This window comes from Cololabis saira, chromosome 12 (genome assembly GCF_033807715.1).
Source record: "Cololabis saira isolate AMF1-May2022 chromosome 12, fColSai1.1, whole genome shotgun sequence".
NCBI lineage: Eukaryota > Metazoa > Chordata > Actinopteri > Beloniformes > Belonidae > Cololabis > Cololabis saira.
In genome coordinates, this window is record NC_084598.1 from 15208654 (window position 1) to 15233039 (window position 24386).

Genomic DNA, 24386 nt, shown 5'->3' on the forward strand with positions numbered 1-24386 from the left:
AGTTCATGAAAGCACTCGAACAAACTTGTGAAAAACGATAAAAGTAAACTGGAATGATTAAAAAGATGCCAAGGATGTTATTTCCTCACCGACGATGCATGGCTGCAGTCATGCACGACCAAATAGTTGAAATACAGTGTAAAAGAGGAGATGCAATAAATAAAGTGAAAAATATTCATGACATCAGTGGTTGCTGAAGTAGCTGAGGGCGAGAGATATTTCATATGGGACAGCAGCTGTCGCCAGGTCCTGCAGCTGCTGCCGACCGACGGGACGGCATTCTGGGGAATGGGTCGTTCAGTCAGCGCTCCTGACTCTCACAGGAAGTTCCACCAGCTATCATCCGAGGGAAATCATTCAGTCTCAAGGCGGATAGCAGTGGGCCCCGAGAGCTGGACATATGATGGTATGTTCAGGTCCATCTGGAGCAACAGCTGGTCAGCGAGTCCTGCAGCTCTGTGAGCATGATTGAACATATAACCAGGACGCAGGAGACGGGGGACCAGCCAATGGCGAAGGAAGGAGAGGACAGAGCTTCAGAGGGGACTGAACATTGTTAATGGGATTTAAAGCTTGGTCTGAATTTCTGTCTGTTGTCTTGTATTACAGTCCAATCAGAACATTTCACCAGGTGCAGGTCTGGACATTTCCTGTCACATGACCCAGTTTCAGTCAGTCTTTTTCAGTGTCAGACAGATGTCATCATATGTGTCTAGAATACTCTGGTCTACAGAGGAGTTCAGGGTCCCCCCACCTGACAGGTGTCCAGGTTCCACATCATTAAATAGAGAAGGATGTCTTATAGGCATCAAGGTCAAACATCTCCACGACCCCCAGGACATTGTCCCAGAGGTCGGCTGGTTTGTTCAGAGGCAGTTCTGTGGACCTCAGTCCTGCTTCCATGTTGAGGTTTTCTCCTGGAAACGCAAGGTTGTCCATCTCGCCTCCGTTGCTGATGACGTCCAAACATTCAGGGCTGCATCAATGACGGGCAGTGCGAAAGGGAAAGGGAAGCGTTGGCGTCCAAGAAAATGAGCCCTGTGTTGCATGATGTTTTGAATGACAGCATCAAAGTGATAAACTTCATCAAGTCAAGGCCACTTAATGCAGGTTTGTTCTGCCGCCTCTGTGAAAATATGGGAGCTGAACACACACAACTGCTCCTGCATACAGAAGTAAAGTTGATGATTATTTTTCGTGAGCAAATCTTTATTTATTATTAAGTTATCAATTTGTAAAAAAAATATGATTTATTTATAATTAAGTTAATGATTTGTTTTTTGGGAACGCATTTTTAGTTATTTATGTATCTTCACTGTTTTTTGTTTTTCTTTTTTGTTTCTACATGCAATGTTTGCAATACAAATGTATTTGTCACGTACATTGGTACAAGGTTTAATAAATCAGAGATTGATGGCACAGCACTGTAACTCTTTTCTACCAAAAATGTTTTGCGCTGGTCAGGGGGTACTTGGGTGAAAAAATATTTCAAAGGGGGTACATCACTGAAAAAAGTTTGAGAACCACTGCTTTACCTGAACTGCAACTATAGTGGAGGAGGGAGGGCACAACCACGCCACCCGGGAGACCAGAAGCTGACAAGGAAGAAACCCGAACCCAGGCCACAAGCAGCCGTCTGGTAGATGGTTGAGTGTATGGTTGGCATGGAAACAAGCCACATGACGGTTTACTGTTAAACGTATTCAATGACGGTCGTTATGCCTCGGATAAGTTTGCCAGCTCACGTAAACATGATCTAGACTTGGTCACATAGCATTGTGGTGCTACCGAGCACCCAAACGTATATCTTTTAATCTCATGTTAGGGAGCTCTTGTAAAAGATGCTGTCATCTGTAACAATGGTGACAGTAAGATCAGGCTTTTGTGACATCTCCATGATATCTTTAGGTGTTCTTCATCCAGTCGTCCTTGTTAAACTCTAAACTAAACTCTCCGTGACTCGCCCTCTGGGATCCTCTGGAGGCAGTGATGAGCTTCCTCGGTTCTTTAGTTATGCATTTTTTTCTTTGTTTTTGTTTCATGAATAACAACACAGAATAATTTGTCATTATAGCTTAATTTTAGTAGTCGGTGTGGTCTTGAAATGAGCTAAAAACAACCCTCTTGAATGCCTGACTGACATTTTAAACTAATTTTAAACCCGACCATGAAACCAAGTTCTGACCCTCAATAAACCCTTTAAACGTGGCCTCTTAGACCCCGTTAGCTCCTGGTCTCTGGGCCCAGCAGTTGAAGAAAATGAGTTTACACGCGCACACACACACACGTCAAAAACCACTAAGTGTAAGTTTCTTGCTGCCAGCTGCATGAGTGTGCTGCTTTGCCACAAAACACACTCCACTTATTCCTAGCAGTTAATACACACACGCGCTCGTGCACACACACACACACACACACACACACACACGCACATGCACACACAGGTCGTGGGTGTAGGCTCTCTTGATGCAGCAGAGACCACAGGCATCCACACAGATATAGTCGATGGTGGAAATTACAGGACAGCGACGGGTCACTTTTCTTAAAAAGTGTGTGTGTGTTTGTGTGTGAACATTTCATTAGAAACACCTGTTCATTCTGGGGTAATTCAATCCAACTGCTCTGCTTTACTTTCTGTTTCATGAAGCTTCTGCAGTTACAGTCGTTTGGCAGAAAGAAGCTCTTTCAAGTCCTTTGTTGGATTTTATTGCGGCGCTGCTGATTTCTGTTTGCTGCAAAGTCCTGAATTCCGATCTTAAGTGGATGAAACCGTCCACATGTGGTATGGAAAACAGCTCTCAGGCTGGTTCTCACCTTCACTGCAGACTGAAATGAATCTGCGGACAACTGAAGTAGCTCACATCAAACATCACCACATCATACCTGTTAATACTCACTTTTACCTGAAGGGAGGGGGCACATGGCAACATCCAGCTTTCAGGGCTGACACCAGTGCAAGATCACCACAAAGGGCTGGATCCCCCAGCAAGTCAGTCTCCATTGAGCCTGAGCATCATCTTCATAGCACAGTGATTAATTAAATTCAATGTTATTTATAAAGTGTCGCTTACAACAGATGTTGTCTCCAGGTGGTCTACAGAGACCAGAACATGACCCCCATCAATTATTACATAAACAACGGCAGGTAAAAACTCCACCTTAGCAGGGAAGAAACCTGGATCAGCACCTGGATCATGAGGGGGGACCCTCCTGCTGAAGACCAGATGGGCAGAGCAGGAAAAGAGAGATAGGAGAGAGAAGATGAAAAACAGAGAAAGGGGAGACACAGATACAATGGTTCGCTGGTGCACTACAGGGATGACTACATAATTCAGGAAGAGTTTTCAGTCAGAGGGTTTTACAGATCTGCTGCAGCACAGACCTCTACAGGAGAACCTCCAGACCTCTACAGGAGATCCTTCGGACCTACAGAAGACCCTTTCAGACCTCTGCAGGAGATCCATTCGACCTATACAGGAGATCCTTCAGACCTTTACGGTAAATCCTTAAGGACGTCTCCAGTAGATCTTTCAGACCTCTACAGAAGATCCTTCAGACCTCTACAGAAGATCCTTCAGACCTCTACAGGAGATCCTTCAAACCTCTACAGGAGATCCTTCAGACCTCTACAGAACATCCTTCAGACCTCTACAGGAGACCCTCCAGACCTCTACAGGAGACCCTCCAGACCTCTACAGGAGATCCTTCAGACCTCTACAGAACATCTTTCAGACCTCTACAGAACATCCTTCAGAACTCTACAGGAGATCCTTCAGACCTACAGAAGACCTTCAGACCTCTGCAGGAGATCCTTCCGACCTCTACAGGAGATCCTTCAGACCTCTACAGAACATCCTTCAGACCTCTACAGGAGATCCTTCAGACCTCTACAGAAGACCCTCCAGACCTCTACAGGAGATCCTTCAGACCTCTACAGGAGATCCTCCAGACCTCTACAGGAGATCCTTCAGACCTCTACAGAACATCCTTCAGACCTCTACAGAACATCCTTCAGACCTCTACAGGAGATCCTTCAGACCTCTACAGGAGACCCTCCAGACCTCTACAGGAGATCCTTCAGACCTCTACAGGAGATCCTTCAGACCTCTACAGGAGACCTTCCAGACCTCTACAGGAGATCCTTCAGACCTCTACAGAACATCCTTCAGAACTCTACAGGAGATCCTTCAGACCTACAGAAGACCCTTCAGACCTCTGCAGGAGACCCATATGACCTATACAGGAGATCCTTCAAATCTCTACAGGAGATCCATTAGACCTCTACGGGAGATCCTTCAGACCTCTACGGGAGATCCTTCAAATCTCTAGAGGAGATCCATTAGACCTCTGCAGGAGACCCATCTGACCTATACAGGCGATCCTTCAGACCTCTACGGGAGATCCAGAATTTGGTTTATGTGGTTGGGAAAGAGGTGGGAACGACACAGAAACCTCCAGACTGACACTCAGATGTTCAAACTGTCAGTGAACACAACTTAAAAAATACAGGACACCGACATGGAAATGGACACCGTGGTGGAAATGGACACAGACGTAAAAATGGACATGGTGGAAATGGACAGGCGTAGAAATGAACACAGACGAGGAAATGGACAAAGACATGGAAATGGACATCAACTTGGAAATTGACACAGATGTGGAAATGGACACCAACGTGGAAATGGACATAGATATGGAAATGGACACAAATGTGGAAATGGACACCGTGGTGGAAATGGACACCGTGGTGGAAATTGACACAGATGTGGAAATGGATGCAGACGTCGAGATGGACACAGACATGGAAATGGACACAGACGTAGAAATGGACACAGATGGGGAAATGGACACAGACGTGGAAATGGACACCAACGTTGAAATGGACACCGTGGTGGAAATGGACAGAGATGTGGAAATGGACACAGTCGTGGAAATGGACACATATGTGGAAACGGACACACACGTAGAAATGGACACAGACGTTGAAATGGACACAGACGTTGAAATGGACACAGACGTTGAAATGGACACACACGTAGAAATGGACACAGATGTGGAAATGGACACAGACGTGGGAATGGATACACACGTAGAAATGGACACAGACATTGAAATGGACACAGATGTGGAAATAGACACCAAAGTTGCTGTGGAAGGAAACCTGTCAGACCTCCATGAGAGTCATGTTTGCAATCACATATGTGGTCTTGCACACGCATCACGTGAACACGGAGACAATCAAACAGGACGGAAGAGGACTAGTGTCCATACAACACCAAGATTGCGAGATTGGCTGAGACATTTGACAAGAGGGCGAGGAATAGGGGAGCAACTTTAAACGAATGAGAGCCTGAAAGTCAGGAAGGCAGAGAAAAGTCTGATAAAGGAGTGATAAAAGGAGGAAGATCGAGAGAGAAAATGATTTAAGCGAAGAGATGGAGCACAGTGATAGAGTGATGAAAAGACAGATAGTGGTTTGAAAGAGAGAGAGTGATGAAACAGAGGGATACATGGAGAGGGAACAGTCCTGTCTTGTTGCTAGGCAACTGTGCTGCTCCTCTTTGAAGTTTTCTCTCATTGTTTTTTTTTTAATATAACAATCAGGTCACAGTCAGGCTCAGCAGTAACCATAGCGACCACCTCTGCACCACACCTGTTGGCCTGTACTACCCACTCACCCACCCACCCCCCACCCCAGAGAGTGAGAGAGAGAGAGAGAGAGAGAGAGAGAGAGAGAGAGAGAGAGAGAGAGAGAGAGAGAGAGAGAGAGAGAGAGAGAGAGAGAGAGAGAGAGAGAGAGAGAGAGAGAGAGAGAGAGAGGCCCCGGGGCGATCCACTCCTGAGGCTCATTGGATGACATCAGCCCAGACGACGTCCCAACTTCCAGCTGAATGATTACCTGACAGGTCATCCACTGACACGGGCCCCGGAGTCAGGGGGGCCCCGGGGTCAGGAGGGCCCCGATGTTAGCAGGGCCCCGGAGCCAGGGGGGCCCCTCCTGCGCCGTGACCCCTACAAAGGAACACAAAACAGCAATCATGCATCAAAACTAGACAGATAACTTAAATACAACCACAAAACAAGTCAGAATGCAACTACAGACAAAAATATAACAAAAACGAAACTACGATATGACAAACCACAAACGTCACTATAGCAGTTTAGAAGCGCCCCTGAAGCGACTATCCACTCTGCTCCACGAAAAATACGTGGTTTTGGTGGTTATTTTACCACAGCAGCCTGAGCTGGCGGGACGTCGGATGTGAGAACGCCATCGGGAATCCGGGGAAGTTTACAGACGAAACGCCACGCGCCGGCTCCAGCATCACTCATCTCTCTCATAATGAGAACAGCAGAAACGACGGGTCTCGGGGACCAGTTAATCTGTAAGCCAGCAGATTTGCTTTGAGTTAAAGTCTGTGATTCTCGCTGAGAACGCAGCGCTCACGATTCTTCGCCTCTGAAACTCTCCAGGTGGGACCTGAGGTCGCGCCGAGGATGGGGTCAAACTGCTGTTCCCTCTGGATCACCGCGGTTACGATCCTTAGATGTGAGTGGTGTCACGGGTCAGTCTTTTAAAAACATTTCTGAAGGTTTTGCAAAGTTGTCTAGTGTGTGGTGGGCATATTCATCTGAGAGATGTGTAGTCTGAGAGCGGCCTGAACGTTGGACCGAATGACCGGCAAACTCATCTCTGATCCTGCAGAACCGCAGCCGTGGAAGCTGTGGGGCTTTTATTCTGAAAAATTCTGATGAAAGGAGGGCGATGCTCACTATGACCAGGAAACTGTTGTGTCACACACACACACACACACACACACACACAGATGTGCTGGATATCAGACAAACCTCAGGGAAGCAAAAATAAATACAGAGTGAGATGCAGAGAATTTGTTCTGCTCTGAAGCTTCGACCTCATAAACTCAAGATTCAACTGACAGCTGCACACACACACACACACACACACACACGCACACGCTCACGCTCACGCACACACACACACACACACACACACACACACACACACACACACACACACACACACACACACACACACACACACACACACACACACACACACTTACACACTCTTTGTCATGCATGCTGCTGGCTGTTTCACGCCGACTAAAAAGATTAACGGCAGATCGGCATCAATTTACACCGAGGGAGGGGGGAAGGGGGGAAGAGGGGGAGAAAAATGTTTTCTGTGAAAGAAAAAAGAAAGAAAAGAAAAACAACCTGCTGAAACTGAAATATGCAAGAGTCTTCCTCTCAGGACAAATGCTGCTCTTCCTCCGCATCAGTTCATTCAGATCCACACAGCCTCCTCATCCTCCCCATCTTCATCTCTTCAGGAATGGAAAGGAAAGGAAAGATGCCAACGAAGTAAAAGAAGAGAGTGGAAACAGGAGTCAGAAACGGTGAAACGTGAGGAGGGACGGAGGCTTCGACCCTCAACTGGCTTCAATTAAGTAAATTACAGAGCGAGGCGGAGGAGGCGAAACCAGAACTGTCAGCTGATTACAGGGTGACGGTTGGCCCAGTCTAAACCTGAACCTGGACCAGCCCGACTATGCTATTTTGGGCTCCAGCTGGAAACTGTGATTGTGCTGCTGAACACTAACCGCAGGAGGCTGGAGGCTTCTGCCTGTACCGTCTGAACCGAGCCTCGGTCCGGCTCGGTTCTCCGGTCGGAGTTAGCTCCAGGTGGAGCTAACTCCGACCGGGGAACCGAGCTGGACCTCAGGTGTAGATGGCTTCTGTTAGCGCCTGCTAGCATTGTTTATTCCAGAGAGCACCACATGGCTGCTCCAGGACTTTCATGATCCCTTTAGGTCCAGTAACCCTTTTCGCTGTGGAGAACTTCTGTTGAGACCTGTTAGCTGCAGTTGGCCATGCGCTACAGCTAACTCAGGTTAGTTAGCTGCTGCACGCCCCTAACTACGTTATTTCGCCTGGTTTTAGACCAGCTTCTGTCCTCAGTCGTCCCGCACTCAGCAGACACATTTGAGCCTGATCCGGAATACCTTTGGCCCTGACGTGGCCCCAACGTGTCCCCGACGTGTCCCAATTCAGGACCTGGACCGAACGCGGGTTTTAGCACGTGTTTAGCACAAACCAAAGAGCCGGAGACGCGAGGAGATGAAGCAGAAGTTCTGCACATTGTCCTGGCCTCAATGTCGTTAGTCAAAGCCCAAAAACTGTAGATGTGGTCCGGGTTTGGGCCATCCCAGAACCCCTCCTGGTTCCTGACAAGGTTCCTGGGGATGAGTTCCTTTGGTGGAAGCAGTCCTCCGTCTGACGGACTGTCAGGATGGGACTAACGGATCATGCCACACTTCTCGGGTTCTGTGGACCACAGCAGAGCCAGAAGACAGTTGGACTTTAAATCTGGTAGTGTTTGTTTGGGACCCCCACTAGGGCCACGTTTACACGTAGCCGGGTATTTACAAAAACGGATATTTCCCCCTCTACGTTTTCAAAAAAATCCTCGTTTACACGAAGCGGCATGAAAACGCCGTTAAGGTGCTATGAGCAGCCAAACCTGCAGGGGGCAGTACGGAGCGCGTCGCCGCGTACCCTACGCCGTAGGCTCTGCGTTGGTGTAACGCGGAACCATAAATCAGCCTTGACTGCCAGTTACTTCCAAGACTGAACGAGAGTCTTTCGTTTGGAGTGACAGAGAAGTGGAGTTAGACCCCGTCCACACGTATATCTGGGTATCTGCTAAACCGAAGATATTAAGATATTAACGCGGCAGCTCCGTGGCGGGACATGGGGGGACTCGGGCTCGTTAACTGCGGCTTACAGAGAAGGACACGCGCCTGCCGGGGAAGCTGCAGCTTCCCTGCGAGCCGCAGATGATCTACAGGTTTAGAATGCTTATGAATGTGGTCGAAAACGCAGATCTTCGGTTATTTGTGGAAGGGTTTTTTTTTTTTTAAACGATGTAATGTGGATACAAATTGTTTTATAAACGGAGGGGGGGAAATATTCGGTTTTAAAAATACCCGGCTACGTGTGGACGGGGTCTTACTTTTTAAGTGTGACTTTAGAATATAAAATACAAGAAAATATTGACAGTGGCCAAACAAATTGTAAACACAGGTCGCACAAATGATGCTGGTGACGTTTTTGTGATGTTCTGAGCCTAAATCTCCGTTTTCCTCCGTTTTCCTCTGTTTAGACGCAAACGTGAAAACTGAGTTTTTGAAAATCTCCACTTTGGCCGGCGTTTTCAGAAATTATCTAAGACTAAGACTAAGACTAAGCCTAAGACTGCAGCCTCAGAGGGGTTAACACGGTGGTCATGACGGTAACTCAGCCTCTGTGAGTTTATTTAAGTCCAGTTCCTTGGGGGTTGGAGCGTCGTGTCGGCGCTCAGCCAACAGTTGAACCCGTCCACGTGGGTTATCCTCGGCTCTGAAAATGTTCTGATCAACACAAACTCAGGTGATTATTGATCATCACAGATGAACAGATCTCTGTAATTCCCTGAATCGGAACCCACATAAAGAGCTCCTTTATCAGCACCAGTGCTGGCCCAGAACCAGCACTGGAACTGGTTTGGTGGAAAAGGGGTATCAGGGCCCCCTCAGATGCCCCTCGTGGCGAGACCAACTGCAGAATCCAGCATTTGTGGAGATGTATGCTGAGAAATAAAGATTATTATCTTGTTAAATCTGCTTAAACATTGTTCTTTATTTTAATTTTTTTTTAATTTTTATTTGGTTGATCAATTGGAATTTAAACTGATAAAACATAAACTGAAACAGCTCACTTCAAGGTATTGGAGTGTTACAAAATAGGGCCTCAAATAAGAATCTTGCACAGGGCTTCAAAAAGCTGGAACCAGCCCTGGAAAAAATGTAAATGTCGTCTGTAGTAACGTCATTAAGTCTCGGCAAGAGGACATGGCCGCAAAAACAAGAGCTTCTGTTTTTACATGGTTTTTACACCCCTCACCTGCACACACCTGAGTGCAGGGCCCTCAGGGGGGGTCATCCTCACACCTGATACAGATGAAAAGTCACAGCCGACTGTCTCATTCACGAGTTTGTATTTCAGTGTCAACCATCTCTGTTCTTCATCTCTTCATCGCTGGTTTTCTCATCAAAGTGTGCTCCTGCAGCCCCCCCCCCTCCTCCTCCTCACAGCCTCTTCATCATCCCCCTCTGTTTGCATTTCCACCTTTTTTCCTCAGTTTTCCTCACTCCTCCGTCCCTTCATCTCCCCCATCCCCCTTTATTTTTACATGCGTATCCTCACCTCCCTTCCCACATCTCTCCCTCTCCCTCTCTCTCTCTCTATCAGTCCTGCTCTCCACATCTGGCTCCGGGAGGAGAAAAACAGCAGAGTAACAAACCGGACTGAACCAACCTCCCCATTCCGGAGGGGTAGGGGGGGTAAAACATCTGCTTCCCTTTTCAAAAGACACCCAGGTCGCTTCGTGTCACCATGGAAACAGACCTTACTCCGTCTCTACGTGTGTATGAACACTTTGACCGGCGGTCCGAGTCCCCGGCGGCCCGGTTTGACCAGGTTTGACGGGCCCTGACCGCTTCTTCCCCCCCCCCCGGTGGGTGGATCGGTCCGGCCGGGGGGCCGGCCGCGGCGGAGCGGGGCAGAGCGAGCCGAGCCGAGCCGAGGCGAGGCTGTGTGAGTGTGACGGAGCGCGGCGCGCCGCTCTGCTCTCTGCTGCGGATTATTCCCTCACTTTTAACCAACGCAGGACGTGTTTTTACCTGCCGGGGACCCCGGACTGCCCCCCCTCCCTCAGGACTGGCCTCCCCCCCTCCTGCGCGCAGCTTTTATGTGAGGAGGCGCCGAGGCTGCGTGGATAAGTTCTGGATACATACCTGACTGGACTTTGCTGCGCGCCCCCGTGCAGGTGAGGTCCGCGGGGCCGCGCGGGCTGCGGGGCGGCGGGGATGTGAGGAGGACTCCCGGTGGAGGAGATGTGGAGATGTGGAGATGTGGAGGGAGGGGGGTAGTGGGGGGTATTTGGGGGGTAAACGCCTCGTTTTTCTCCGCCGCATCAGCGCTCATCTGCCGCTGCTGCTGATGCGCGTGTTTACCTGCGGAAACGTGCTGCTTTCCGGGGCTCGGGGGGCTGCAGGGTGCAGCAGGGTGCAGGAGGGTGCAGCAGGGTGCAGAAGGGTGCAGCAGGGTGGCATTCCCCCCCCCCGGGGGGGGCCCGGCCCGGCTCCTTTGCTGCTTCGGTGCGTAAAGCCTGAATTATGGTTCCGCGTTAAAACGACGCGGAACCACGAACCCTACGGCGTAGGGTACGCGGCGACGCGCACCGTACGGCGCGCGTCGCCGCGTACCTTACGCCGTAGGCTCTGCGTTGGTGTAACGCGGAACCATAAATCAGCCTTAATAAAAGAGGCGTTTTTTTCCGGCCGCAAACGTGCTTTTCTGTGTGTCGGAGGGGGAGAATGGCTGGCTGGGGGAGGGAGAGGAGGTGAGGGGGAGGAGGAGGGGGTCTAGGAGGTAGCAGCACGGCTCCAGACGCCGATCCATTAAAGAGGAACAAAGGGGGGGGGGAAGGCGGCGGAAAAACGCTCCAAACCGCGGCAGATCTGCGCAAAAACCCGCAGGCTGCTGCCCCCAAAACCCCGCTAGACTGAGCCCACTATAGGAGCCCCGAACCAGGTCCCGGAGTCTGGGCTGCTGGCACCGATCCGGACCCGCTGAAGGGGATCAGTCATCCGGTCCGTGCTCCGATCAGACTGGATCGATGAAATGATGGATGACAGCTCCCGCGGATCAATGAAGCGATCGGGAGTGAAAGACAGCGGGAAATCTTCTCTTATTTACAAACACAAAACCCAAACACAGCTGCCTGATTGATCTGTGATCAATAAGTGAAGGGAAGGGTTGATGGATGAGTTCTCCTGCACATGTCCTTACTGGCAGATGCTCGGTAATCAATGATCTGATCATCAGTAACCTGATGGATCACAGAGGTCAGAGTCAGATCAGTGACAGGGGAGATCAGATCCAGATGATCCTGATCAAACTCATCAATCACCGCTGATGTCGGAGTGGAGAATAAAACATAGATGAAGCAGTTTCCTTCTTCGTTAATCACTTTAATGCTGGAAACCATCAAACAGCTGCTGCAGATGTTTCACAGCGTTTATTCACTTCACACCAAACACTTAATCACGCCAATAATCAGCTGATCAATCAGTGAGAATGATCAGCTGACGATCAGCCAACGCTGGGACAAAGACATGGACGAGACATCAGTCAGGACCAGGATGGAAACAGGAGCCGAAGATGAGACGAGAGAAAAGAAGCACATTATCTCAGAAACTGAAAAATGCACTCAGGAGGAGACTGCAGCGTCTTCGTTGGGGGGTCCATTATGAAAAGTAAATAATAATGTTAATAATAACATAATAACAATAATACTAGTTAATAATAAATGGAATAATAATTAAAACGTCCCGTGACTGAGGTGGACCCCAGCGATGGAGCTCCTGGTCCTGGTTCTGGCCCTTGGTCTGTTTCGGGTCTAAAGACCTCTCGCTGGGTCGCCACATTTGATGCACAGTTGAAAATGGAAATTGGACGATTTTCTCTGCTTTTATCTGCTTTTATCTGAAGTGTTGCAACAAATAATTCACAAAAAGAGATTTCCCCAAAAGGGAAGTGAGGCTTCATCAAGCGAAACCTTCCAAACGTCTGCACAGCAGCAGGGAGGCTGGCGATGGCAGTAAAGACGTATTGATTAAAGGCTTATTAATGACTGACCTATCAGTAAGCTCCGCCCCTTAAATGCTGCTGAGCCAATGGCTGTTGAGTGTCAGTTCCACAGGGACCAGAACTCAGCTTGCTGTAGTTTTCAGCTCCACATGAAAACGCTGGAAGATCCTGAACCCTCATCAGTTTTATGGTGTTCAGTACTAACATGAACTAGTGTGTGGAGTTCACCGCCCACCACAAACGAAGTTAGCTTTAAATCTCGTGCTAGGTAGGTAGTACGAGACCTGAAGTCATGTCTTTTTTAAATTAAGCTAATAAAAGTTAATTTAATTTCCCCCATCGGTGCATGAACAGTGTTGTTTCTGGTTGTTGTCAGGAAGACACGGACGCGGATAGTCACCGTTGTAAAACTGTAAACATGTCTCTGGTAGATGTGTGAGGGCAGGGCTTACTGATGGGTCAATTCTGCTGCCATTGTTTGATTTTGATTGTTTTGATTCGTGTGCCTTGGACCCTCATGTATGAACCATCACAAAGAGCCCGCCCCACCCGCTCACAATTGGCTCGGTACGTTATGTACCGGTGGACTGTTACTATGAATAAGAGGGATGAAAGAACCAATTTACAAGTTTTTGTGTGGTGAATTTGTTGGACTGGCCAACGTTTGACCAGCTTCTTCATCTTTATCTCCACACATTGTTTCCTGCTGTTCGGGGGGAGGAGGGGGACACAGTCACAACTCTTTTTTTTAGTTTAGTTTAGTTTAGTGTTTAGTTTAGTAGTAGTTACCCTGAACAGAAGAGGAAGACGGGGGAGGGTTGAAGTACCAGACTCCGCCCTTTGGTTGAAACATGAGCTTTTGTACTTTCTTGCTCTGGTATTTTAACCAAATGAGTCATTTCATTTTATTAAGACCTCAGAAGTTGTGTCATCCTTTAAAAAAGGCTCATAATTTAGAGTCATCTGAACAATGTGTTTTGATCCTCGTCTGCCGAACCGAAATCCGCTCATTCACTCACTCATCCACATGTTCCACTATGACAACTGGAACCTACTTGACAGACGGACCCTGAGCTTCTCGTTGTCTTTAACCGGACCGGCCTGCACCGCAACCATTTAACTCCTTAAAGACCGATTAAAGCTTCTCAGGCAGAATGTATTGTCTGACGTTTTTGTGGATGTCGGTAATGATGAGTCAAGCCTCAGCTGGTTGTTTTACTTAAAACGATGAAGGTGGAGAAACATCGTCCTCTTTCTGCGTCAGAAGACGGTGCAGGCGTCCCTTGATCCCAGCAGGTCGCAGTTTTAACCCTGGACGCCGCTGCGGTCCAGTCGCTATGCATCTGTCCGGTGTGGGTCCATTCGGGTCATGTTTGTAGGACAGAGTGTAGCTAACTGGTCCTCTGTAGATGTGGAAGTGAGGTTGGATGACATGTGCAGGTTTTCTTCTTTAAACTAATTCCACCGGCCTAGCGGTGTGACAATAAAAGGAAGTTGAGTTGAGTTGCTCATTCATGATTGTTATTGTTATTATTGTTGTTATTATTATTATTATTATTATTATTATTATTATTATTATTATTTGCTACATTTAGCACGTTTTTAAACTGCATAACTTTTCAAACGTACTTTAATTTCATGGAAGTGCATACATTGATTAGCAGTGGACTGGGATCAATAATCAATAGTAACATCAATGAGTGACAGATAGCGGAGGCTGCAGGCCTGCGTTTTAGCCTCTTAGCCTTTGTTAGCGGCGTTAGCGATGCTCAGCAGCGTGATGGTGTTTCAGGTTTGTTTTTCCTCCGTTTACATTAAATTACATCCAACCTACGCGTCCTTGCTGATGTTCCATCTGCCCAATGGTTGCTATGGTAACCTGCAAGCACAGGACTGACGTAAACAGAGCAGAGTGGAGGTTGGTGAACTGACTGTCACCGATGGTTATGTTTTGGTGAGGGCCTGTGATTCCACAGAGCCAGATCAATACTTAAATATTTATGAATGAATCGGGTCATTGCTCCAAGCCAAGGCCTCATACTCCCTGAGCTTCATGAAGACTTTGGACTGGAGGGGTGTTTTAGCTCTGACTGGTGGTACAAGTCCACCAGAACATGAATACAGACAAGAATGCATCCTGGGAAATGTCAAGTATTTTGTGCCTGCATGCTAACAATGCTGAACCAGCATGATGAGCCCGTTAAACGTCACCGAAGATCCAGTCAGCTTATCCGACCAGAACAAACCGCGGTTGTCTGATCCCGAAAGCCTCTGGTTCGCTGTGAGCTGCAGTTTCCAGGAACGCCCCTGAAAAGTCTGAAAGATACTAAACGTGTTATTTGTCCTGATTTTGGGGATAAAACCAGCTGCAGAAGTATTTAAAGGAACAAACATTAATGTCGGGTCCAGCAGTGTGGCGGCCGACCGCAGCAGGGTGGAGCTGCTGCACCCGGTTCTTCAGGGAAAAGCAGTTTTTACATCAGCTTCGTTCACCGTCGGTGCAATGAGCCTGACGGAGGCTGCAGGACTGTCGTAGTTTCACTTCCCTAAAGATCCAGCTCACATCACATTTTCCATGCATATGTGTGTGTGTGCGTGTGTGTCCGTGTGTGTGTGTGTGTGTGTGTGTGTGTGTGTGTGTGTGTGTGTGTGTGTGTGTGTGTGTGTGTGTGTGTGTGTGTGCGTGTGCGTGTGTGTGTGTGTGTGTGTGTGTGGTCAACAGTGTCCGGGTGGTGTCCAGTTCAGCTCCTGAGAGAATCAAACATGTGGACACCACAGCTGGATCATCACAGCTGGACATGTTAGGAAACCTTTGGAGAAACATTTGCTCTGGACGTGCGTGCGGGTTTCTTATTTCCCAACATTCCCGGTGTGCGCGTGCACGGGACTAAAGCAGCGTTGGCAGTCACAACAATAATAAACCTCTTTAACCCCTGAACTCGAAAGGCTTGGTAGTGGGTCCAGAAGAGCCAAAATATAAATATTCTCACCTAAAAAAGGGGAAAAAGTAAACTGTAGAGATCATTGACTCCAAATTGTGATACAGACGAACCGGAGACGCCAACAGAACAGCCGGCCGGTCGTACTTTTGTCCAAATAATGTAATGGTTTATACACATATTCATTAGCCAGGCCTGGTCGGACATCAGCAGGACATCACATCTCGGACGAAGCTAGAACTAGGTCATCTGCCGTTACCATCCAGTCCACAACCTGCTCAACTGCCGCTGAGGTTGGCATCTGCCCTCACGTTGGCTGGTTTCTGTGGTAAACTTGACCCTGCAGACTGAATCAAAGCTCAGTAAGAAGAACTGAAGCAGAACCGAGCTGATCTGAGAAGAATGTGGTGTTGACGTTCAGGACAGACGGACTGATGAAGACTCCAGCGCCTGCAGGGGAAGAGTCTGGAAACACAATAACAATAAATGCATTTGGCTCTTCAATAAATGGTGGACTCCGTTCACTTCATGGTGTGATATTTGACATTGAACCACTTGGTTTTTGAATCACTGACTTTAGAGTTTATCTCACTTAAATGTGGTGTTATTTGATTATGTTTACTCACAAAACACTTGATTTGGGTCCTCGGGGGAAACACGTGGTTGTGCTTTTCCTTATTTCGTGCCATGTACAGCGCCGTGAGAAGGCTGCATCGTGTGGATGTGATGTCCTGTTGTGGACATCAGTCCACGTGGCTTTTCCCTGATTCAGCTTTGAGCGGTGAATAATGCGCTAGAGGTCACAACCTCGGTAGAACCGGGGCGTTTTCACAGATTCGGACAAAACCTCGGTTGCAGTAACGGAGCAGATGAATAGGTTCTGGGGCATTTCTGTGATTTAAATCTAAGTTGTCACAGTGTTTCCAATTGTTTGAAACCAAATTTCTTTTTCAGTGAGAATAAAACTAAACTAAAAAGATTATGATGGTTGTGAAGCTAAATTCAGGTCACACACCACAGCACGTTGGGGGTGAGGAAGTTAATAGTGTTAAAATTCATTGTTTGTAAATCCACAACGTCGACTCAGCGATGAAGCACTTGGGCGTCGCTGTTGTGAGGAGGCGGGAGGCTCTGTGAGGAAATGTTTTAAACCTCTCTGTGTTGATGAGTTGTGAATGCAGAACGTGCACTTACTCTCGTCAGGGCGACCCCACTGCAGCTGTAGACCTACAGGTCATAGATCATCATTATCGTGCTATTGGAAAGCCATCACAGGCTTTTACTATGGAGTATTGATCACCTATACGTTTGTTTGTGTGTGTGTGTGAGTGTGTGACTTTTTGTGTGGTTGGTTGTCATTGAGGTGGAATCAGGTCAGTGTGTCACCTGCAGCCTGTTTGTGGTTCACAGGTAGATGTCAGTGATGTAATCAGATGCTTTGTCTCCTGCAACACCTCATTGATAAAGCACCAACAGACCTGAGCTAAGGGCTCGCTGAGTCAGCGGTGAGGAAACCCTGAGTCAGCAGCGTTTCAGCGCTGATTCACGGCCAACCAGCCAGCCAGTGACCGCCCCCTCTGCTCTGATGTCATCTTCTTGTGCACCTACAAGTATTTCAGTATAAATGTACCGAAGTTTGTCTAAAAGTTTGTAATATTCAGTTACAAAGTTCTGCTTCAACAGTTCAACAGTTCTGCTTCAGTTTCTAAATGCTAAAAAGTCTGTTTGTACAAATTCCTTCAGCAGTAAGACTTTCAGTATTTCTTCTTTCAATACTTTTAATCCTTTTTGAGTTTCTCTTCTCTTTTATACTGTTGTCTGTTCTATTGGGTATTTATCTATTGATTCCTGATCAGAGACTTGATCAGTAATTCGTAGACATGCCCGGTTGCAGTTTCCTTGGCTGAGTGTGACTTTCTTTGTTAGAAATAACAATCAGCCGTCGAGAGCAACTTCACCAACGTTTATGTGGTCCAGTTCTTCCCGTATGACCTTTTTCTGGTACCGGTTTCCTCACCTGGATGTTGGGTATCAGCTGATGTCGAGTGCTGATCCGATTCTGGTTTCCAACTAAATGCTAATGCTTGATAGTGAGTTCAGTCCAACAACACACACGACACCTTCAGACAACTTTACATAACTTCCTGTTCTGGCTCATAGATAAATGAAGAAAAGTAAATCTGCTAATAACAGTTATGAGGTGTCGGATGTTGCAAAGACACAGCAACCACAACAGCAACCTCAACAGCAACAACTAGCACCACAACAGCGACAGTCTCCACAAAACAACCACAACAACAATGATAACAACCACATTCCATCTTGTGTTTAGAGGTTGTACTTTTCTGTGTTTGTGTTTTGTTGCAGTGTTACAGCCGTACAACATACATACTACAGCGTATTGCTCCATTGTCTTTCCAGAAACAATGTAGCGTTAACAGGAAGTTTTTACGAGTAAAAAAAGAATGCATTGTTTATATGCGGATATGATCTTAATTTCACTGCACATTTTAAGGATAATTGATGTACTATTATTTTCTTTTAAACACACACAACTCTCCCCCAACCTTGCCCCCCCACCAGCTGCATCTTGAGGTTACAACAGGTCAAAATGTCCTCACTTTCCACACAACCTGAAAAGATCCGTCAAGGACTTGAGTCCCCACAACGACATATATACAAGTTTAGAACACACTTTCAGGATGAGCTGAGGAACGAGCAGGAAACAATGCACTGACACTCTTCACTTCCTTCCTCGATGCCTCTGTCTGACCTCCAGCAGCTGGTTGTGTGTGTTTTAGAGACCAGGGTCAAACACATACATATCTGAGAGTCTGTGTGTGTGTGTGTGTGTGTGTGTGTGTGTGTGTGTGTGTGTGTGTGTGTGTGTGTGTGTGTGTGTGTGTGTGTGTGTGTGTGTGTGTGTGTGTGTGTGTGTGTGTGTGTGTGTGTGTGTGTGTGTGTGTGTGTGTGTGTGTGTGTGTGTGTGTGTGTGTGTGTAAGTATAATTACGCTGTATACACAGTTGAGGCACTTGCAGTTGATTATTTTCTGTTTATTTTACTGTTTTGAACCACATCCTCTGATGTTTGGATGAAACTGGTCCAGTCTTCTCTCGTGTTGGTTCACTGCTATTGTTTATTAGTTTCATGATTTCTGAGAGTGCGCTAAAGATGGTGGGGGGGTTCTACTCATTAACTAGACGTCGCTCAGCGTTTCAGGTCTGAAACAGAGGAACTCGCGTCCAGGGACGCCGGCCCTCCGCAGGGATGTGACGCACGTGTGATTTGGAGGAAATGAGTTTTCTCCTTCGACCGGAGACACTTTTATTTTCTGTTTGTTTTCGCATGGTCTGAACTCCCGACTTCAGCATGAACTCCTGGGCGTCTGTTTGCTTTTTCAAGGCCTTCCAGTTGAGTCGAATAGCACCGGCGCTCCAATAATCCGAGCAGACGAGGACTGCGTTCACGTCCGCGCACGTGTTGCGTGCAGGTCTGTGGACGCGGCTGCAGCAGCTGAGCGTGCAGCTTCAGCTGCAGACCTATTTTAAACCTCCGGTCTGCCTGCGTCTCCTCCACCGAGAGGATTCGTCTTTTTCCGGCTGTGAAACAAGACACTTGGACACAATAACTGCTCACTTTGGAAGCTACATTAGATAGTTGCTTAGTTATGCTCCAACATCGCATCTTTCATCTATGTCTTTTCCTGTATTTGTGGCTGATGGACATCTGCAACGGCTCTCTGGACGGGAGAGCTCTGGGTGCAGGATCAGCTGGGAGTTAGGCGACCTCAGAGCTCAGGATTTTAGGAATGTTCGGCTTGTTTTAAGCCGACGGAGGAACAGGCGGGGTCCCCAGACAGAAGTGTCTGGATTCTAGGGGGTACCCTTCAGGAAGATACCCAGAACATGCAGATGGATGGAAGGAATCACTTCATCTCATTCACCATAAACTAGTGAGTGTAGCTTAACTTCGCATAAGTTAACATCTGATGCTAACTAACACTACTGGCATTACAGCTGGAGTCAGGAACTTCCCAAGAATCCAGTCACTGGCCTGAATATTTGAACACATGTTCACGCCCCTCCCAACCTCGCAATTGGAGTCCAGAACTGTCTTAAGCCCCGCCCCATGCTGCCCAAGAGTGCGCATCTGAGCCTCTGGCCAAAGGCTGGCTAACTAACAGTAAACTCAGGTGTTGTGTTGAACCCCAGCGGCCGGTGAAGCTCGTGGCCTTCAGTGGTCTTCGCCCCCAGACCCTTCCAGGCCAACCCGGAGCCGATCGCAACAGCTAACAACATACGAGCCGTTACGGACGCTCTCTTAGCTCTTCGTTCAAACCTCAGATGTCAGATTCACTGAAAATGCTAAACGCCAAATCGCTAACGTGATGATGACGTGACACACTGGGACACATCTGCCACTCATAAGACCTCACCCCCTAATTAAGCATAAATTTGTTGTTCAGTACAGTTTAGATTGATGACTCCTGCACGGTTGTCATGGACGTGAATTCTGGCCATCCTCATCCTTCTCTTCAGTACAATAACTGAGTTCCTCTGGATCTGGCTTGGACTTCCAGGAGGCGGTACCAGCAGACGCAGAAGATGATATCGATAAAAAAATGTTCTGGAGTGTAGAAAAGGAGCAAGCACGTTTCTGCTGTTTGGACCCAAGTTCTGGTGGTTAATGAGGCCCGGGACGGCAGATTTGCGCCTCTGATGGAGGATAAACTTACAGGAACGCTCAAGTGTTCCCAGCAGAGCGAGTGGAAGTGAGGAGAGGTTTGTGCTTCTCCACTGAAGCGCATCAGAGTCGTCGTGGCGACCCAATCTGACGCCGGCCCTGTTCTGCGAGGTCACGGCGCCGGGACGGAGGGGAAAAAGGCGCAGTGGCAGCAGAGGTCCGTTCAGGTGTGAAAAATGAGGGCAGCGTTGGCGCAAGGACACGTCTGAGCAAACGGATCTGATGGGATGGATGCGTGTGTGTGTGTGTTGTAGCTCATGAATCCTTCAGCGCCGACGCTGAGCAGCAGGAAATGTGTGAAGGAGGAACTGTGAGTATTTTAGCTGCGTGCACGCTCTTTAAAAACTCCAGGAATGTGGATGGCGGCGGGCGGAGCAGCACGTCACCTCCATCTTCCTTCTGCAGCAGTTTTTCTGAGCATCATGAAAACACATAGCAGAGCTTCTAAAACATCCTGAGGGGAGCTTCTGACCCAGACCGGCGGTACTCAGGCAGCAGGACCCCGAGGACCCTGTCTGGATTAAAACCGGGCTTCCTGGGTTCAGAGTTGGGCCGGACCTGAAATGGCATCAGTCTCTTATGGTTTCGGTATCCTGGACCTCACATGAGGTTTTTCTGCTCTGCTGGGTTCAGATCAGGCCTCGGACATCTAAATCCGGGTTAGGCAACCCTGGTCCTCCCTGGTCCCCCCAGGTCCTCCCTGGTCCTCCCTGGTCCCGGGCCTCCCTGGTCCTCCCTGATACTCCCCGGACCTCCCCGGTCCTTCTGCATGCCGTTTGATACACGTCTCCGTGCATCAACAGTTGCGTTCAAGTCAACGCAGCGTCATCAGCTTGTCATCAAGGTGTTAATGAAGCAGACGTTTGTATCAGGGGACACTGGAGAACAGAATCTCTGGAGATCTTTAATCGCTTGGGTTGAGATCTGGTTTTCCAGCTTTCAGAGTCTTTCATCATTCATGGTGACAGTTGTAGGAGGACCGGAGTGAACCCGGAGGAACCTCAGGGCCTGGAGAACCTCTGCAGAGCGGTGCCATGGGCTCAGTCGATGAAAGAGATGGGTCCTCTGATGGTCTGTCCACTGGTCCCCAGAGCTGGCTGAAACCAGTCAAAAACCAAAAACCAAAACCAGTCTGGACCGGGATTGGGGTGTGAAACCAGATCTGGACCAGGACTGGGGTGTGAAACCAGTCTGGACCAGGACTGCGGTGTGAAACCAGGCTGGACCAGGACTGGGGTGTGGAACCAGTCTGGACCAGGACTGGGGTGTGAAACCAGTCTGGACCAGGACTGCGGTGTGAAACCAGGCTGGACCAGGACTGGGGTGTGAAACCAGTCTGGACCAGGACTGGGGTGTGAAACCAGTCTGGACCAGGACTGGGGTGTGAAACCAGTCTGGACCAGGACTGGGGTGTGAAACCAGTCTGGACCAGGACTGGGGTGTGAAACCAGGCTGGACCAGGACTGGGGTGTGAAACCAGTCTGGACCAGGACTGGGGTGTGAAACCAGGCTGGACCAGGACTGGGGTGTGAAACAGGGCTGGACCAGGACTGGGGTGTGAAACCAGGCTGGACCAGCAGCGTCTCGCTCCGCTAATGGACCCCATCAGCAAGACTTCTCTTTATGACCTCCAAGGCCGAAAATAGCGCTGAGAGCAGTTTCAGGCGGCGTGACCCGGCTGCCAGTCAGGAATAAACTTTGTTAATGAGGAAGGTCGGAGGTCACCTGAAAATGAAATGTCAGTTGCTGGTTTGTGTTGGTTTGAAACCCCACAGGTGTCCTTCTCCAACCCCCAGAAAATCATGTTTTATTCACCAGAGAATATAAAACATGTCAAATGTTCATTGATCAGCTTTGTTTGAATGTGATGGAAACTGGTCTCTAAACATTCAGAGGTACCAAAAACAAACACCCGGAGGAACATTTGAAGCACCTTACCATCATGACCAACAGATCAAAGACACGATTGGTTTAAAAAAAAAAAAAAGAGAGGCGGAGTCTCAGAAGTGAAGACAGAGGTTCACGAGTCTGAATAAAACTAATGATGAAACCGTTTCAGAATAATGTTCCTCTGCGTCAGTTCAGAAGACTTTGAATAGCTCATCACCTACGGTACAAGATATCATCAACGGCCTCAGTGAATCTGGAGGAATCTCTGTGTGGCAGGGACCAGGACTTAGGATTGTCAGGGCTGCGGTTCATTACAGACAAGAAACTGCTGCACGGAGTCAGAAACTGTAATGGAAACCTAGTCTGCATTCTCTCTTCTAGATAAAACATTTTACATGTCCTCAGTTTCAACATTAATTATCTTTAACATTTGACACAATGCAGAGTCTAAGAAATATCAATAGTCCCTTTTACGCTGCAGGATACGTTAATTACCTGGATTTAGCGTGTTGTCTGTCTTTACTCCAGGTGTCGGGCCGTCATGTTACGCAGTATTGATGGATAACTCCTGACCCCCCCTCAACTTGACTTCAGGTCACCTGGGAGACACTAACACCCCTCACGTTTACTCTGGCCATGAAAGACACGGCTACTAATCTAAAAACGCCCACAGAGGAGTATGAAGTCATCTTTCTGGCGTCTTACAGGAAGTCAAAGCTCTGAGCGTTGAGTCAGGAAGATGTTGGACAGACGAAGGTGATGCCAGCACGGCTCATCACACTAACAGGGTTATTACCATGGCAACGGGACGTTTTCATGGCTTTAACTAGTTTCAACTGTGAGCCACAAGTCTTTTTCATTAAAGTGGATCTTTTGTTTCCCCTCTGGTTCTTCTGTCACGCTGGAAACCGTTGTTTATTCATGCGTTTATGCACCTCTTCCTCCTGGAAGACGTGTTTTTCATTAAGATTTCATGCCTTTCAGATAAAACTCCTCTGTCCGACGGTGGCTGAGAGACGTTGATTAAAAAGGATGGAAGTCTCCGGGCTGGAAACACGCCGTTACATGGAACAAATTAGGATTTTATGTCTTTTTAAGTTGATTATTTTCGCCACATAAATCAGTGAGCCGGAGAATCGGCTCTGCACTCGGCCTTCTGATGATCTGCCTGGTCCAACTGTGAGTCGGTGCTCTGGTGCACGCTTACCTGTTTACTTGGAAAGAGGTTAATCGCTTTCTTTCACAGCGGCGCTCCAGATTCATACGTGGTGACCGCGTTAATTAGCTTCCTACGTGCACCCTGCCTTGTAGGCCACCGTAGCCCGCCTCAAAGGTCCGAGTCCGACTTTGTTTTAGAGGGACACGTCAGCGCTTCTCCAGCACCGGCCCACACGGGTCTTCATGGACAACCACTGACGGAACTGGATCAGCTGACTTGAATTCTGAAGATCAGCATAAGCCAAAGAAAAACACCCATCAGTTAACTTCTGTGCTTGATTGATGATGTGGGTTTATATATATATATATATATATATATACCGGTATGTGTGTGTGTGTGTGTGTATGTATGTATATATATATATATGTATATATATATATATATATATATATATATATATATATATACTGTGTATATATATGTGTGTGTGTGTGTGTGTGCGTGTGCGCAGCATGGTTTTGTAATTTACGGATCAGCTGATGGACACTGGAGACGTTGAACATTTAAACACGTCTGACCCTGAGTGTTGCCGCGGCGGCCGTGTTGGCTTTAACGTTTAGTTAAACAAACATCAGTGAGAGGCTGATGCGATCGCGGATAAACGTGGATGGACGACCTCCCAGAGAGCAGTGGAGACGTGTTTTACGCGTCTTAAATACGCTGCAGCAACAAAACAAACAGAAAAGCCAAATGGCCCGTCTCTTAAGACGCGTAGACGTGAAGCATTAGACGAGCAGACGGAGATCAGCAGTTACCTCGTTCCTCTCTGAAATAACTTTCACTAAACAAATAACTGAAAACATGCGTCTTAGACGTTTGTGGCACCCCGAGGTGCAAAACACCGCGGCTAAACCAGAACCAGGTGTCACATTCGTT

The 24386-nt window shown here is 48.0% G+C and overlaps 1 protein-coding gene across 1 annotated transcript in view; it reads left to right on the forward strand.

Annotated features, from left to right (window-relative positions):
* The first annotated feature begins 10649 nt into the window (after positions 1-10649).
* Positions 10650-24386, forward strand: part of plxna3 (plexin A3) — a 117256-nt gene continuing 103519 nt past the window's right edge. Inside the window, exon 1 of the mRNA XM_061735689.1 lies at positions 10650-10891. The gene's annotated coding sequence lies outside the window, so the exon portion shown is untranslated. The remainder of the gene's footprint in view (positions 10892-24386) is intronic.